General features: G+C 40.8%; 1 long non-coding RNA gene across 1 annotated transcript in view; it reads left to right on the top strand.

Annotated features, from left to right (window-relative positions):
- The first annotated feature begins 11,542 nt into the window (after positions 1–11,542).
- LOC108717991 overlaps positions 11,543–17,979 on the top strand; it is a 36,183-nt gene continuing 29,746 nt past the window's right edge. Inside the window, exon 1 of the long non-coding RNA XR_001935948.2 lies at positions 11,543–11,773. This is a non-coding gene — a long non-coding RNA (uncharacterized LOC108717991). The remainder of the gene's footprint in view (positions 11,774–17,979) is intronic.

The raw sequence follows: 17,979 nt of genomic DNA, 5'->3' as shown, positions 1-17,979 counted from the left end.
CTGGTCCTCCTCTCAAGTCTCCCGCTGGAGCCCCTATTGCCAACGGAACTGTTTGCCTGCTGTACCCCTTATCAAGGTTTCTTCTGTTTCTTCCAAGTTGTCCCTTCCATCCGTCTATCAAGATTTTGCTGATGTCTTCAATAAGGGCTCTGCAGAGACCCTTCCTCCTCATCGACCCTATGACTGTCCGGTCAAACTTCTTCCTGGTTCCATGCCTCCCCGGGGTCGCACCTATCCTCTTTCCCCCTCTGAGACGGCTGCCATGAAGACCTACATTCAGGAAAATCTCCAAAGAGGCTTCATCCGCCCTTCTTCCTCCCCTGCTGGTGCTGGATTTTTCTTTGTCGAAAAGAAGGACGGAGGTCTGCGACCATGCATCGACTATAGGGGGTTAAACAAGATCACCATTAAAAACCGTTACCCTCTCCCCCTAATATCCGAACTCTTCGATCAGTTAAGAGGGGCCAAGATCTTCACTAAGCTGGATCTTCGGGGTGCCTATAACCTCATTAGAGTTCGTGAAGGGGACGAATGGAAGACCGCCTTCAATACCCGAGACGGGCATTATGAATATCTAGTCATGCCGTTTGGACTATGTAATGCCCCCGCGGTCTTCCAGGAGTTTGTAAATGATATATTCAGAGACCTGTTGGGGCAAAGTGTCGTCGTCTATCTGGATGACATTCTTATCTTTTCCAAAAATCTCCTCGAGCATCGCTCCCAAGTGAAGGAAGTTCTTCTTCGCCTAAGAAAGAATAATCTCTTCGCTAAATTGGAAAAGTGTTCGTTTGAAGTGTCTTCCATCCCTTTTCTTGGGTACATCATCTCCCAGCAGGGTTTCAAGATGGATCCAGCCAAGGTTTCAGCAATTCTTGATTGGCCCCTCCCCACAAGTGTCAAGGCTATCCAAAGATTTATTGGCTTTGCCAACTATTACAGACAATTTATTAAAGGTTTCTCTTCCAAGATCTCTCCTATCCTGGCCCTTATCCGCAAAGGGGGTAAACCACAGCACTGGCCTCCTCTAGCCTTGGAAGCCTTTGAAGCCTTGAAAACTGCCTTTTCTTCTGCACCTATTCTCAGACACCCCGAACTTCTTCTTCCCTTCTTCCTCGAAGTCGACGCCTCAGATGTGGGAGTTGGAGCTGTCCTGTCACAGAGATCATCCTTGGATGGGAAGCTACATCCCTGTGCATTCTTTTCTAAGAAATTTTCCTCCTCCGAGCAGAACTACGATGTGGGGAATCGTGAGTTATTGGCAGTGAAACTCGCCCTGGAGGAGTGGAGACATTTACTGGAGGGATCCTCCATTCCCGTGACCATCTTTACAGACCATAAGAACCTTGAATTTATCCAGTCCCTCAAACGTTTGAATCCTCGACAAGCCAGATGGTCACTGTTCTTCTCCCGTTTTAACTTCGTCATCACCTTTCGTCCTGGCTCTAGAAATAGGAAGGCTGATGCTTTGTCAAGAAGTTTTGTTCCTGAAGTTCCCTGCTCCGAAGATCCTGAACCCATTTTGCCTTCCTCCAAGATCGTCGCTGCCCTATTTCCCTCCTTGGCTTCGCAAATCCTTTCCGCTCAAGCCTCTGCTCCTGACAATATTCCTCTAGGGGTTGCCTTTGTCCCTCCTGATTGTCGCCAGTCTATCCTATCCCAGGCTCACAGTTCCAAACAGGCCGGTCATCCCGGAGTGGAGAAGACTACCGAACTCCTTTCTCGCCTGGTGTGGTGGCCATCCATGAGAAAGGATGTTAAAGATTTCGTTTCTTCTTGTACCATCTGTGCCATTTCCAAGTCTGGACATTCTCCTCCCAAAGGACTCCTTCTTCCATTACCCATTCCATCTCGTCCTTGGACTCATCTTGCCATGGATTTTATTGTGGATCTACCTGTCTCCTCCGGTCACACTGTCATCTGGGTTGTCGTTGACAGGTTCAGCAAAATGGCTCATTTCATTCCCCTCCACAAACTTCCCTCTGCTCCTGAACTTTCCAAGCTTTTCATCCAACATATTTTTCGCCTCCATGGGTTTCCTGCCGAGATCGTCTCTGACCGTGGCTCACAATTCGTGTCTAGATTCTGGAGATCCTTGTGCAAAGCTCTCAACATTTCTTTGCAATTTTCTTCTGCCTATCACCCACAGTCCAATGGAGCTGCTGAGAGAGTAAACCAGGCTTTGGAACAGTTTCTTCGCTGCCATGTTTCCCTGTGCCAAGACGACTGGTCAGATCTCCTTCCCTGGGCTGAGTTCGCCCATAACAATGCTTTGCATTCTTCCTCGCATCAGTCCCCTTTCTTCTGTGTCTACGGTCACAATCCTTTGGCGTTCCCTCAGGATCTTCTCCTCACTAATGTTCCTGCTGCCAACGATCAGGCTGCTCACATGATGGCTATTTGGGCTGCTGTTGCCTCTAATCTGCAGAAGAGCTCCCTGGTCCAGAAGAGGTTTGCCGACAAGAAGAGGGTTTCCGCTCCACCCTATGCTCCTGGTGACAAAGTTTGGCTTTCCACCCGTAACATCCGCCTGAAGATTCCTACCCCAAAGCTTGGTCCCAGATTCATCGGTCCCTTTCCTGTCATTGAAATCATCAATCCGGTGGCGGTTCGTCTTCAACTCCCTCCAGAGATGCGGATCCCGAATGCCTTCCATGTCTCTCTCCTTAAGCCTGCTGTGTCCTTTTCTTCTTCTTCTTCTTCTTCCCCAGCTCCAGTCCTGGTCGACGATCACCAGGAATTCGAGGTGAAGAGGATCTTGGACTCTCGTTTTTCCAGGGGCACTCTTCAATATCTCATCGAGTGGAAGGGGTTCGGTCCCGAGGAGTGCTCCTGGGTCAGGAGCTCAGATGTCCATGCGCCCATCTTGGTTCGTAGATTCCATAAACTATTCCCTCTCTCCCCTAGACTCGGTGGTCCTGAGGCCCCCCCTAAGGAGGGGGGTACTGTAATGGAATCTACCTCTGGTCGTCAAGATGGCGTCCAAGATGGCGTCCAAGATGGCGACCACCTGCCTCACCACATGGCTCCTGCTGGGCACAGCTCTATGACCTCACCTTCTTCCCACTCCCGGATTGGTCGTCGGCGACGGAACGGACGCCGGCGTCAGAATCGGGCGCCGGCGTCAAGACGTCAGCGTGAGGACGCTGGCGTCTGCGTCTGACGCAAGCGCGTCAAAATTTGGCGCCAACCCAGAGACTATTTAAACCTACTTTCCCCTCCAGTCCTTGCCCAACTATAGGTTCCTGCTACAGAGTTCCTGGGTGTGATTTCTATATTTGATTCTTGTGTACCGATTCCTGCCTGTTCTTCGATTCTGCTTGTCTTCTGCCTGGTCTGACCTATTTGCCTGTATTTTGACGATTCTTTGGATAAACCCTCTTGTACCTCGAACCTGGTCTGGTCTCCTCTTTGGTCTACACTATTACTGTGCCTTCGGGCCCGTTACAGCTGATTAGACTGGGATTAGGTAGATGTAGGGTTGGGTGGCATGTTTAGGTGCTTCTACTTTAAGGCATACAGTATACGTTGCTTTAGATCTCCAGGAGCTTTACTTGATAAAGGACCCTGCAGACCCAAAAGTTGTATATGCCATAAGATTACAATAAAGCAGAAATGCTCTAAATAAATTTCTGTTTTATTAATGTATTTCTTAGACACATAAATTCTGTGTAAGTAAGTAAGAGATTGTTGTTTTTTAGGGTGCTGGATATTGCAAGTACACTACTAACTGAACTGGAATGCTGGCATCAAAGGCAAAGGATTCTAGTACTCTTGACAGAGCAACTTATAAAAATGTATAAAAATGCCATTGGCCTTTTGATTAGATATTTACCAGTGGTAAATGCTTTTATCACTATGTATATTTATATATAGTTCCAAAAGGAGGAGCACACAAAATCTTTGCCCAGCGGGAGAGGCATTTGGGCAGGTATCATTCCTGGGAAACTTAAGAGCTTTTTGGGGAAAAGGGACTGAGACTCTTTGTCCACCAGGAGTGGAGTGGGGACTTTACCTGTCCAGGAGGTACCAGGATTGGACTGCAGATATTCCCAGGGTACTGGGTCATTTATATCATGTAAATACATATTTTACTTTGCCTTTAATCTTATATACAGTTTCTATGTTTTACTGCAAACAGTGTGTTTGATTATTGTTTCGTAATGGAGGTGTATTCCTGGATCCCATTAGGTGGAGGTACTGTCATAGAGGTAATTCCCAATACCCTTTCACCTTGCAAAGGGGACTCAGGACCTGAAGTTGGTAAGAAATATGTGATGTATAACCTTTGGCATAGGGGGTGACCAAAAAGGGGTTATAAAAGTAAGATTTTTTATTATACAGCATTTTATGTGTAGGTGACAGGTCTGCTTTAACCACTTTCATTTTTTAATAATAAAAACAGTGCATGGTATACTAAAGTCTATGCAACCTAGGTATTATTGAGTTATTCAGGGATACACCTTTTGTGGGGCTGCAGACATTTCATCACAAATGAGGTGCAATGTTTGCAAATTGAATATATTTGCCCCGTGCATGGTTATATTTATAAAGCTATATAAGTGTGGTAGAAACAGAATTGCGAAATTTTTTTCACAATGCAAATGTCTATAAGAGCTTTTTTAAATATGTCAAGAATCGCAAATTGCAAATATTTATTGTAAATTTCCAGTTTTATCTTTTTGCATTGTATTATTTAAAATCCAATTCAGACAAGTGCTATAATACCCTTTAAATAATATAATTAATATGATAATTGTACAGTTCAGATTAGGGATACACCAAAGGCTAAACTCAGTTTGGGATTAGGCTGAATTGTAGTACTTTTTCACAGGTTCATTGGAACATAAAGTCATGTGACCTTAAAGCTCTTGAAAACTGGAACAATGTTGGAGGGGTTGGATTTGGTTCGGTATTTGGCCAAATTCTTGGTGCAGGATTTAATGTTAGGCTGAATATAAAAAAGATGGATCTTCTATGGTGCATAAGACAATAATGGAGTATGCCATAAGATTTTGCTCCGATGGCAGCTAATAGCCATGGCATACTTCTTGGGTGGTTTCTACCCTCTCCAAAAAACTTAGATTGACTTCTTGCAGAGGCTAAAGATCTGCATCATTAAATCATTGCCATAGCACTAGAAAGAAAAAAAAAATTTTTTTTTAGATTTGTTATTCTCCAAAGCTGCTAACAATCCAAATACAAAAACCCCCCAGCTGAAACCTGTTGAAGTCATGTAAAAGTCAATGGCGGATGTCCCTTTTACATTCAAAAATCCGAAAGAATTGTGGTTTGTGGCCAACAATTCAAAAAAAGTTGCTAGATTAGAACTGTTGGATTTTGTATCCGTTTTCTTGCACATTAAATTTTCATTTAGATTCATTAGTAAATTAAGCCAAATTGTGTTTGGGAGTTAGGTCTAGTTTTTATTTTGTAAATAAGGAGAAAATGTGAGTTTTAATAAATACCCCCCAAAATGTTCATATTAACATCTTTTCCATTTTCACACTCTGAAACTCAATTTTGTTACAGAAATAGTAACACAAAAAATTTAAATATTTCAAAGTAATTAAAATATAATGTACTGTTGCTATGTGCTGTTAACAATAGTATGTTTGTTCCATAAACACTACTATACTTTATATGCAATAAATAAGCTGCTGTGTAGCCATGGGGGCAGCCATTTAAGATGAAAAATGAGAAAAGGCACAGGTTTAAACAACAGATAACAGATAAGCTCTATAGTATACAATGGGTTTAGTTATTACACAACAAGATAAAAAGTGGTCAAATGCCATTCATGGCTCTCTAAAGGACTTCAGATCGAAAACTTTTCTTAAATTTATAATGTTTATGGATCAACAAATTTCAAATGTAAAAAAATATCACATTTTGATGTTATTTTTTTGTAATCAGAGATACTGTAAGATTGTGTTTGGTTGAACACCACAGTACAGGTTAAGAATCATTTATCTTATGAAGCATTAAGAATACACCAGGGTATCCACGGATGTGGACAAGCCCCTTAAATATATGCTAGATTGGGAGAAAGATTTGGGGCGTTCTGTATCTCAGTATGAATGGTCACTAATTTGGGATACTGTTTCCAGGATATCCCCTAATACTGCCATTAAAGAATCTACATATAAAGTACTGATGCGTTGGCACCTCACACCAGCAAGGAAACATCGCTTTGATCCTTCCACTCCCGATTCTTGCTTCAGGGGTTGTACAGCAGTTGGGGATTATCTGCATATCTGGTGGACGTGTCCTGTGGCAAAGCAATATTGGGCGGAAGTTTATAACCTACTTGGGCGAGTATTACATACGCATATAGTCCCTGAGGCCACTACGACTCTTTTAGCCTGTCCATCCAAAGGCCTCACGAAGCTCCAGAATACCTTGATGGGACAAATTTTAGCTGCCGCACGAACCAATTTAGCGAAACACTGGCTACAACATACTATAGATGTTCATGCCGTAATTGCAAGAATTACCCAAACACAGAATCTGTTGTATTTAACAGCTTTATTAGAAGACAGGGTAGAGAAACATACACAAATTTGGGCCCCATGGAATGTATTTCTACAACCTTGAGTAAAACGATGCTGTTGATGTATGTTATACTGAATGAAGCTGTACTGATATGAACCAGTTGAAATGTTCTGTACTGATAATGATATTTACATTATTCTTTGTCAATGTATCTAATTTTGAAAAATAAAAGAGATTATAAAAAAAAAGAATACACCAGGGTAGGAATGTAAATAAATTCTATTTACAAATCCCATAAGTATCATTTAATATGGTCAAACTCAAGCACAAAATACACATCTTTGCTCCACTTTTGTTTGACCAAAATGATATTATTCAAGGCTAGTGATGGGCGAATCTGACCCATCTTGTTTCTACAAAAATTCAACAAATGCATTGAAGTCTATTGGCAACAAGTAACTTTTTGATTTTTTTCACCCATTGGAGTCTTTTCCATGGTGAAATCTGCAAAAAAATTTCTCTCATCACTATTCAAGGCTCAAGATAACCTGAATAATCTAAGCAGAGTCAAAGGGGCAAATTTACTAACCTGTGGAAATTCGGCTTTGCTCACATCGCAACACTTCGCCAGGTGTAGATTCGCCAGGACAAAGCTAATTCACTAAAATCCGAAGTCGGGTCCAGGGCGCCAAACTCTGCGAAGTTGCGCTAGCATTACTGCGCCAAGCGAAGTGAAGTTGCGATATCGTTGGCTAATTTGCATACGGTGGGAAGTTGAATGGACGAATATGTTTTAGCAAATACATTACACTACACAAGCCCGGGAAACCTTAATAAAGGAAAATAAACTTGTTATATAGCCCTACACATGTGCCCAGTATATAGTTTATGTGTCATATATTAGGAAATGTATGGGGAAACTTGGGTACCCAAATAAAATTTTACGGACTTTTGCAGCCTATCACCCTGAAAAATTAAAAGACACTAGTGTTTTTTTTTCAACTAAGAATTGAAGAAGCCCTATACACTCCATTGCACTTCACCTGGTCTGAACTGACGAAGGCAAGTCTGGCGGAACAGGTAGCGTTGAGTAAAAGGCGCATCTTAGTGAATTTGCGAAGTAACGCTCTTTTCCCAGAATGAAACTTCGCCTGGCGTAACAGGTTAAATTTTTTTGTAGGTCATGATACAAAACTCATAAGGTCCTTTTCCCAAAGAGTTAGCATTCTCCTAGCTAGAAAATCTTAAATGGTTTTAATAAAAACATGTCTTTCTTTAACAATCATATTTAAATGGCTGTATCTTAAAAAACTAAACTGCAATCATTGTAAACATACATTAATAAATACCTTATTGTTATGGGCACAATTCTTTCTCCTGAAGTTGACTGCTCCAAAGTTTATTTGAACTGTGTAGACCAGGGGTCCCCAACCTTTTTTTACCCGTGAGCCACATTCAAATGTAAAAAGAGATGGAGAGCAACACAAGCATAAAATAGTCCCATGGGGTTCCAAATAAGGGCTGTGATTGGCCATTTGGTTGCCCCTATGTGGACTGGAAGCCTACAAGAGGCCCTACTTGGTACTATACTTAGTTTTTATGCAATTAAAACTTGCTTCCAAGCCTGGAATTCAAAAATAGGCATCTGCTCTGAGGACACAGAGAGCAACATTCAAGGGGTTGGAGAGCAACATGTTGCTCGCGAGCTACTGGTTGGGGATCACTGGTGTAGACCTAATAAAGGGACTTGAAAACATGCAAAACAGACTATAAATTGTGGAAAGAAACGCTCGAGTATTTAATTGAATTTCTTTGTTTGGCGTCTTTAGATGCAAAGTCTGAACAAACCCCTCAGCAAACACAAACTGTGAAATAAAATATAGGTTCTACCGGAAAACACCAGACTCTTATTGAAGAAGATGAAGCTCAAATAATCAAGGCAGACATAAAGGGGCAGGTTTATTAAGGGTCAAAGTGACAATTCAAATTTTCGAGTTTTTTAAGTGGACTTCGACTAGGGAATAGTTTATATTCTATTTGAGTTTTAAAAAAAATTTAATTCAATTTTCAAAATTTGCTTATCCATTATCTATATATCTTATATTATATATATATATATATATATATATATATATATATATATAATTTTTAGTAGTATGTGCCATTGAGTGAAAAAATGCATAATTTTGTGCACAAAATGTCCTTAATACTTTGATAATGGATAAGCAAATTTCGAAAATTTAATTAATTTTTTTTTAAATTTTTTGTGTCGGTTCCAGGCTATTTTTGAGAAATTCTCTACAATGTGGCAGAGTGGGGGAATTTGTAGCAGCTCTAGGGTTAATTCTGTCAGGCAAGCAGGTGCATGGGCTGCCAATTAACCTAGCTGCTGAGTGTTAAAAGCTTGTGTTTTTGAGCAGACAGAGAGCCCAGTGAGAGGAGATGGGAGCTCCAGCGAAAGTGCTCTGACAAAGGAATCTTTCTGTTTAGTTAGCCTACAGACAGAAGTAGGATTTTATTTTATGCTTTATTTTGTTTTGTGTAAGCCTTGAAAAGGGACAGTCTGTACTTCCTTAAACAAACTGCCATTAAAGGCTAAGCTACAACTTCTGTTGCATTATCCGCTGTGTGGTTCCTTCACTGCCAATTGGTCACACGTGGTATCAGAAGTGGGATCCACTGATTGTGCTGGTGCCGACTTTGGGAACCAAGATGGAGGATGTAGTTAAAGCCCTCTTACATGCGGTGTCAGTGCAGCAGGAAACAAATGCTCAGGCTGTTGGTTGTTCAGATGGGCACTATTGTGGAAGCGCAAAAGGAAGACAGAGTACTCCTCGCTCGTGTGGCACAGAGTCTCTCTAATGGTGGCAGTGGTAACCTTGGCATGGGTTCTGAAAAATCCATACATGCAATTAGATTTTTACAAAAGATGGCCCCACAGGATGATGTGGAAGCGTATCTCCTTGCATTTGAGCGTACAGCCACCAGGGAAAAATGGCTCCCTGCACAATGGGCTGGCATACTGGCACCCTTTTTGTTGGGAGATGCCCAAAAAGCCTACTTTGACTTGGGCGAGGAGGAGGCAGCAGATTATAACAAGTTAAAAGCTGAGATCATCGCAAGGACTGGTGTCACAGCGGTAATACGTGCCCAAAGATTTCACAGTTGGAAGTATCAGGAACAGAAAGCTCCAAGATCCCAGCTGTTTGACTTATTGCACTTGGCCAAGAAGTGGTTAAAGCCAGAGAGTTTATCCCCAGAGGAGGATGTTGTTTTCGACAGGTTTTTACTTGGGTTGCCGCTAGGACTGAGACAGTGGGTGGCACGCGGAAGCCCCAAAACCTGTGATGACATGCTTGAACAGATTGATTGTTATCTTGCAGCTAAGGAGTTAACAGGCACAAGTCTGGGGGACCGACAAGACTCTGGCAGCTCTGTGCGTCCAAAACCTGGGAACAACGGCAAGACACACAAGCCGGGGTTGCGGGATGCAACTGGAGAGACAATTGGGGACTCAAGTGGAAGCACTTTTGCTCAGAAGGGGGCACCAGTGAGTAAAAGCACAATTATATGCTTTGAATGTGGGGAGCAAGGACATATTAAAGTGAACTGTCCACGGTTCCAAGAACCTATTGAATGTGGGTTCAATACTATTGACAATTTTTGTGGACTTAATTGTTTATTGGGAGAACATAGGGGAGCTGGGGTTTTCTGTACACAAGTAATGTTAAATGGGAAAACAACAATGGCTCTGGTGGACTCAGGTAGTGATGTTACTTTAGTGTCGGCTAAGCTGGTAAATACTTTTGTTCCCCACGCAGGAAAAGTCAACATAAAGTGCGTTCATGGCTACTTGGCACAATATTCTTCTGTCCCTATGTCAATTGGCTACTCTGGTCAGACTTACCAGACTAGAACAGCAGTGGTGCCAAATTTGCCTTACCCCCTAGTGCTGGGACGCAACTACCCTAATTTTGCCTCTGTGCTACAGGCACAATTAAATAAGCCAAAAACTGAGTCCATTGCACAAAGTCCACTGGAAGTTTCCCCAGTCACTCCTGATCTTTATGCAGTAAACTGTAAAAACAGGAAGTCCAAATGTGAAAGGAGGATTGGTAAACATAGGGGTCAGAATGCTTTGCTAAGAAAGTCTGATGCACATAATGTTGGGTCTCTATGCTAAATCCTTCTCATGATTTATTAACAGATGGTGGAAATTTATACGAAAACCTAGAACAAAAGTTAAATAATGGGGACGTGGATCTGAATGTGTTACAGTCTGACTCAGGAACACAGGCAGGACTCACGGCTAATCCTGCCAAGGGTGAGTCAGAACTATCTGAGGCAAAGGGCCTTGATTATACAGTAGGAAGGGGTACATGTAAGCCCCAAATAAATGAAATACAGGCCATTGAAAACTGGCCTCGGCCTTCAAAAAAAACCCAGCTCAGGTAATTTCTTGGGTTAGTGGGGTACTATCGACAGTTAATTCCTCATTTTGCCACCCGAGCTGCCCCACTGACAGGTCTAATTGGGAAATATGCCCCAGAAAATGTTAAGTGGGGCAAAGAAGCAGAATATGCATTTAGGGATTTACAAACTGCACTGTATAGTTGCCCTGTGTTGATCTCACCTGATTTTTCAAAAGATTTTTTCCTACAAACAGAAGCCACAGATGTAGGTCTTGGTGCAGTACTTTCACAGTTTGTAGGGGAAGAGGAATGTCCTGTGCTATATTTAAGCCGGAAGTTACTGCCAAGGGAGCAAAAATATGCCACAGTGGAGAGGGAATGCTTGGCAATAAAGTGGGCTACAGAAGCCTTAAAATACTATTTGCTGGGTAGGTCTTTTACGTTGGTTACTGACCATGCTCCATTACAGTGGATGCATAGTAACAAGGGCAAAAATGTCAAGGCAACATGCTGGGTTTCCTCACTACAACCATTTAAATTCTATGTAAAGCACAGAACAGGCTTACTGCATGCTGTTGCAGAAGCCCTATTCACAGTCCACAATAATGTGGCAAGAGTCGCTCCACAGTACAATGTTACGCTGGGAAGAGGGATGTGTGGCAGAGTGGGGGAATTTGTAGGCAAAAGAAGCAATGTTTCTTCCAGCAGCTCTAGGGTTAATCCTGTCAGGCAAGCAGGTGCATGGGCTGCTAATTAACCTAGCTGCTGAGTGTTAAAAGCTTGTGTTTTTGAGCAGACAGAGAGCCCAGTGAGAGGAGATGGGAGCTCCAGTGAAAGTGCTCTGACAAAAGCCGCCGTGTACTCAGAAGGTGAATACCCTTGTTATTTTGTGTGTCGGAATCAGAATAGCTGGCTGGCGGGTTAGAAACGGAGTCTTTCTGTTTAGTTAGCCTCCAGACAGAAGTAGGATTTTATTTTATGCTTTATTTTGTTTTGTGTAAGCCTTGAAAAGGGACAGTCTGTACTTCCTCAAACAAACTGCTATTAAAGGCTAAGCTACACCTTCTGTTGCATTATCCGCTGTGTGGTCCCTTCACTGCCAATCGGTCACAACAATTAAAGAGCATGTGATTGAGAACCTTGAAAGACATGCGCTGTTTTGATCTACTTTGTGTGAAGATATGATTAAGGAGCCAGTGATACAATCAGCTTTAAGTAATGCAGAGGAACTGGGGAGTTAGAGGCAACATAATCCAATGTTCAATAAATCAAGTACAGATTAGTATAAAGAGCTCAGCTTATATAATAAATAAGAGGAAGAAGAGTGCATCCACAATTTCTGTCCCACAAGTACATTTTTGTTTCAACATTAGTTATTTTAGAATAAATAAACTTTTCTAAAGTGCCTTTGAATCGCACATATACAAATGCTTGTCCAGCTGCAAGTGCCTTTTTGTTGTATAGCTTCTTCAAGTTGACTTAGCATGATTTCCTATAGACTAGAGCACATTTTAGTCCTCATTCCAATTAATTCTATATTTACAGGCACCCTAAAATATATAGTTGAGGGGTTAATCCATCCCGTGATGTGCTTAACATTCTTGATAATAGCTATCAGGCAGTGTATCCATCATGCAGAATAGCATAATTGCATTGCTAAAAAAACTCAGTTCTGTGTAGGTTATTTTTAGTATGATACTGTAGCTGAACCTTTAATTGATATAAATATTTAGATCTTGCACAACAGTCTGCAAATTGGAAAATCTTTAAAAATAACAGAGTGAGTAATACTGTCCTGAAAATGAGTCATAACCCTTTATAAATACTTTTTTTTTATATCCCTGTAAGTCCCAATTCGCATGTATTTGTATGGTTTAAAGGCTTGGTTTTTGCACAGTCAAAAAAATAATTAATTTTAAGAAACTTGCAACTTGCAAGCAGTATTCAGTTGAATGAAATTAAATCAAATGTGAAAAACTGTCTGTGTAAAAATTTGGGTACACTTGTAATTTTGAATGTAACTGCTCTATACTGATTACTAGCAACACCAAATTGGTTGGATTAGTTTATTAAGCCTTGAACTTCATAGGCAGGTGTGTCCAATCATGAGAAGAGGTATTTAAGGTGGCCAATTGCAAGTTGTGCTTCTGTTTGACTCTCCTCTGAAGAGTGACAGCATGGGATCCTCAAAGCAACTCTCAAAATATCTGAAAACAAACATGGTTTAGTATCATGGTTTAGGGGAAGGCTACAAAAAGCTATCTTAGAGGTATAAACTGTCAGTTTCAACTGTAAGGAATGTAGTCAGGAAATGAAAGGCCACAGGCACAGTTGCTGTAAAACTCAGGTCTGGCAGGCCAAGAACAATACAGGAGTAACAGATGCGGAGGATTGTGAGAATGGTTACAGACAACCCAAAGATCAACTCCAAAGACCTGCAAGAACATCTTGCTGCAGATGGTGTATCTGTATATCATTCTACAAAGAATATCTGTATGTCAGGGTGATGAAACAGAAGTCCTTTCTGCACTCACGCCACAAACAGAGTTTCTTGTTGTATGCAAAAGCTCATTTAGAAAAGCCACAGTCATTTTGGAACAAAGTTCTTTGGACTTATGAGACAAAAATTGAGTTATTTGGTCATAACAAAAAGCGCTTGCATGGTGGAAGAAGAACACCGCATTCCAAGAAAAACACCTGCTACCTACTGTCAAATTTGGTGGAGGTTCCATCATGCTGTGGGGCTGTGTGGCTAGTTCAGGGACTGGGGCCATTGTTAAAGTCGAGGGTCAGATGAATTCAACCCGATATCAACAAATTCGTCAGGATAATGTTCAAACATCAGTCACAAAGTTGAAGTTACACAGGGGTTGGGTATCGTAACAAGACAATGACCCGAAACACACTTCAACATCTACAAAGGCATTTATGCATAGAGAGAGAAGTACAATATTCTGAAATGTCACCGTCCACCAACTTGAATATCATCGAAAATCTATGGGATGATTTGAAGTAGGCTGTCCGTGCTCGGCAGTTATCAAATTTACCTGGAGACATTTTGCATGGGTGAATGGTCAAAAATACAGCCACCCAAAATCCAGACACTCATCAAAGGCTATAGGAGGCATCTAGAGACATTTGCAAAAGGAGGCTTAACTAAGTATTGATGTAATATCTCTGTTGGGGTGCCCAAATTTATGCACCTGTCTCATTTTGTTATGATGCATAGTGCATATTTTCTGTTAATCCAATAAACTTTATGTCACTGCTGAAATACTACTATACTTATATAAGGCATGTTATATATTAAAAGGAAGTTGCTACTTTGAAAGCTCAGCCAATGATAAACAAAACTCCAAAGGATTAATTAATATTTATTTATTTATTTATTTATTTATATATATATCTATCTATCTATAGATACCAGAAGTAGGCTCGCACTCACAGGTCTTACATAGAAATAGCTGTGTTTATTAGTCAAAAATAAGAACTAATTTTTCGGCTAGCAATCTAGAGAGCTAGCCGAAAAGATACTAATAAACACTGTTATTTCTTTGTAAGACCTATGAGTGTGAGCCTCCTTCTGGTATATACTTATCTTTTTGGGCTATATATATATATATATATATATATATATATATATATATATATATATATATATATATATATATATATATATATATATATATATATATATATATATATATATATATATCTATATCTATCTATCAATGTTTTTCAGACCAGCACTCCCTTTTTATGTAAAACAAATAATCTTTTATTGCTGCATCATTATCCTAAATATATCAAAAACAACAACAACACCGCACTCTCGGGTCTTATTATAGTGAAACAAATTCTTTGTTTATTTTGACGTTTCCGCTTGCAAATTAAGCCGTCCTCAGGAAGTCCATTTAAGAAGACCTGAGAGTGCGGGTTTTGTTGTTTCTGATATTTATCCATTTATTAACCAGCACTCGGTCATTGATTGGGATTCTGAGTGCACCAGCATGAATAAAGTGCGGATCCTTCTGAAATATTGTATGAAACAATTTTGACCCTTGCACCCAGAAATATTCTTAATCTGGTAAGAGTGCATACACTGGACTTTGAGTAAAAGAAAGGTCCTAACAAGGTCCGAAACGATGGACATTGATGCAACAGAAATAAAATACTTTTTTTTTTTTATATATAGGAGTACTGGTTCTTTTGAACATTTCGATATATATATATATATATCCCAACCGTGCACCCCGGCTGGATAAGTTACAACAGTGTACCTTGGAGTGCGGATACTCACTGGACTCTCTCTCTCTCTCTCTCGTTGATGCCTTAAGAGCAATATTCTTATAGTTGCTTTCTCCCAAAACGATAAAATAATGCTTTTTATGTAAAAATAAATGTGCTTCAATACTTCCCAAAACATTTATCCCTTATTTGTTCACCTTATACATCTAAATGGTTACATATGATTAACAGGAAGTGTGATGTCACCATGAGGGCGGGAATTTTAAACTTTTATAAATGTTGTATTTGCTTCGTGATTGTTGTACGAGTATATGCACCTTGACAATGGTCCTAGACCGTGGACCGAAACGTTGATGCCTTTCTTATGATGATATTTAATAAAACCTATTGAAAATATCCGGAGTGCGTGTCGTAACATTTGGATTTACATTGTTTCAACATTGACACTGCACCTGGTAATCGTAACGGCCAGATGAGCGAGTGCGGACGCCAAGGACAGAGTGTGTATGTATTTGGTTGAAATACTGCGCCCAGCACCGCCACAGATTATATTATATTATACTTCACGCATAACTGGTGGAATATGGAGGATTTTGCAGACCGTGCAGGCTTGAATAGTGAATACGCGGAGACATGGCATGTCTCGGAGGCAGACGCCGATCGCGTACTGTGGACCAGCACACAAACGGAGTTACCCTCCAGCACTACAATCAAGGATGTCGGTAAGGAGTTAACCCGTCTTAAGCAGCGTATAATTGATTTGGATTTGCATGGCCTCTTCTTATCAGATTATTATCGGGCTAAAAAAATCCCCAGAGGCTTTCGCATCCGCAATGCACCTACTATTGGACGCTCAAATCCGGAATTTTGCAAGAAATGGACGGGTGTCCTGAATCGCTGCTCTCTTGATTTAATTGTGCTGGTAATTGAGGAAGTCTCCCATGATTTAACTAAAGTACGCAAAGAACTAACAGCTTTCGAAAATGAGAACCAAGCACTGCTGTACTCAGATTCCTCCCAAACTGTCATTGCTTCATGTGAGAAGCAGATTGAGCAGTATAAAATGGACCTTTTGCAATTCAAGAGAGATAAACTTAAGAGAGTTAACGAAGATTACTCTAACCATAAAGTCTATCGATGGTTAAGTGGTGAAAAAAACACAAATCTATAAATCCAATACACGCCGTTGGAGAGAACGACGTCCACAAAATAGATCGCTCCTCACAGTCGACACAAGTTCTGGTGAGTCTGAGCCAGACGATACTGCACACGGCAGTCAGCGTGAGTCTACATCAGAAAATGCTACAAACACACGGGCTGATTTTTTGGACAAAGGCACACAAGACACCAGACCATCTCTACCTCCATTAAACACACGAGGAAAAGGTATCCCACAAGAAGGGGCAAAAAGAGGAAGGCCTCGGAAACAATGACCACTCCAATCTTCAATTTGTCGTCCCATACCCTCACTGAAGCGGAATCTGCGGTTCTACAGAAAGGTTTGACTTTTGTACCTACTACTAAATTCGATAGATTTAAATGGGATGTAGATATGTTCCGCTTTACTCGCAAATTAAACCTGAGGGATCATTTTGAGTTGGGAAAGATAATAATCCTACATCTACTCCCATGCCTGGGGAGACACTGAAATTGAAGAGTGATTTTTGCCCCCTACACAAAATCCTGCCATTAAGCTTTTTAAAAAAGCGATGGACAAAGAGGTGGACTTATTGACTCTAAATAAATCCTCTTCGCATAGTAATTTATCTAAAAATGAGCGGGGTGCAATTGATACACTACGCGGAGATTCCTCACTTGTAATCCGCCCTGCGGATAAAGGAGGCGGTATAGTCCTGCTAAACTATAAAGATTACCAAATGGAAATATTGGGACAATTGGCTGATACGGCCACATATAAGAAATTATCTGGTGACCCTGTTTGGACGTTTAAAGCCAAAGTTGATTCATTGTTAAATATGGCATTAAGTAACGGGTGGATTACTAAATCTTTATGTGACTATCTTGCCCAAAATCACCCAATTTGCCCGGTTCTGTACTCCCTACCCAAGGTTCATAAAAGTCTTACAGCGCCACCAGGGAGACCAATAGTTTCAGCCAGAGATGGTCTATTGCATCCTTTGGGCATTTATTTAGATAACCTGTTGCAACCCATTGTTCAGTCTACTACATCATATTTACGTTACACCCCACATTTCATCCAGGTTTTATCCGATTTGAATTTGACTGATGATGTTCCAAAAATCTTAGCCACGATCGATGTAGTGAGTCTTTACACCAGTATTCCACATCATCAGGGATTAAGAGCTATTGAAAAGTCACTCATTGATCACGTAAATTATATTGGTCCGCCAATACACTTTGTAATTGAATTACTACAAATGTGTTTGACTTTCAATTACTTCCGATTTGAAACTAACTACTACCAACAGGTGTCGGGGACCGCGATGGGGGCGCCGATGGCGCCCTCATACGCTAATTTATTCATGTACCAATTTGAGAGGCAACATATATTATCTAAATATGGTGAGAATATTATGATGTACAAACGGTTCATCGATGATATTATACTAATTTGGAAGGGTGACAAGTGTAGCTTTGATCAGATGGTTGATGAGATAAACAAAACTTCGGAATATATTAAATTCACAGCCAATTGTGGGAGTCAATTACAGTTTCTAGATTTGCATTTAAATCTTCTGGGTGATAAAATTGAATATTCTCTCTTTCGTAAATCCACAGACTGTAACACTCTCCTCCACGCTACAAGTTGTCATGTACCATCTCTGAAGCGTTCATTGCCAGTGTC

This window comes from Xenopus laevis, chromosome 5S (genome assembly GCF_017654675.1).
Source record: "Xenopus laevis strain J_2021 chromosome 5S, Xenopus_laevis_v10.1, whole genome shotgun sequence".
Taxonomy (NCBI): domain Eukaryota; kingdom Metazoa; phylum Chordata; class Amphibia; order Anura; family Pipidae; genus Xenopus; species Xenopus laevis.
This window is presented reverse-complemented; position numbering and strand designations above follow the sequence as displayed.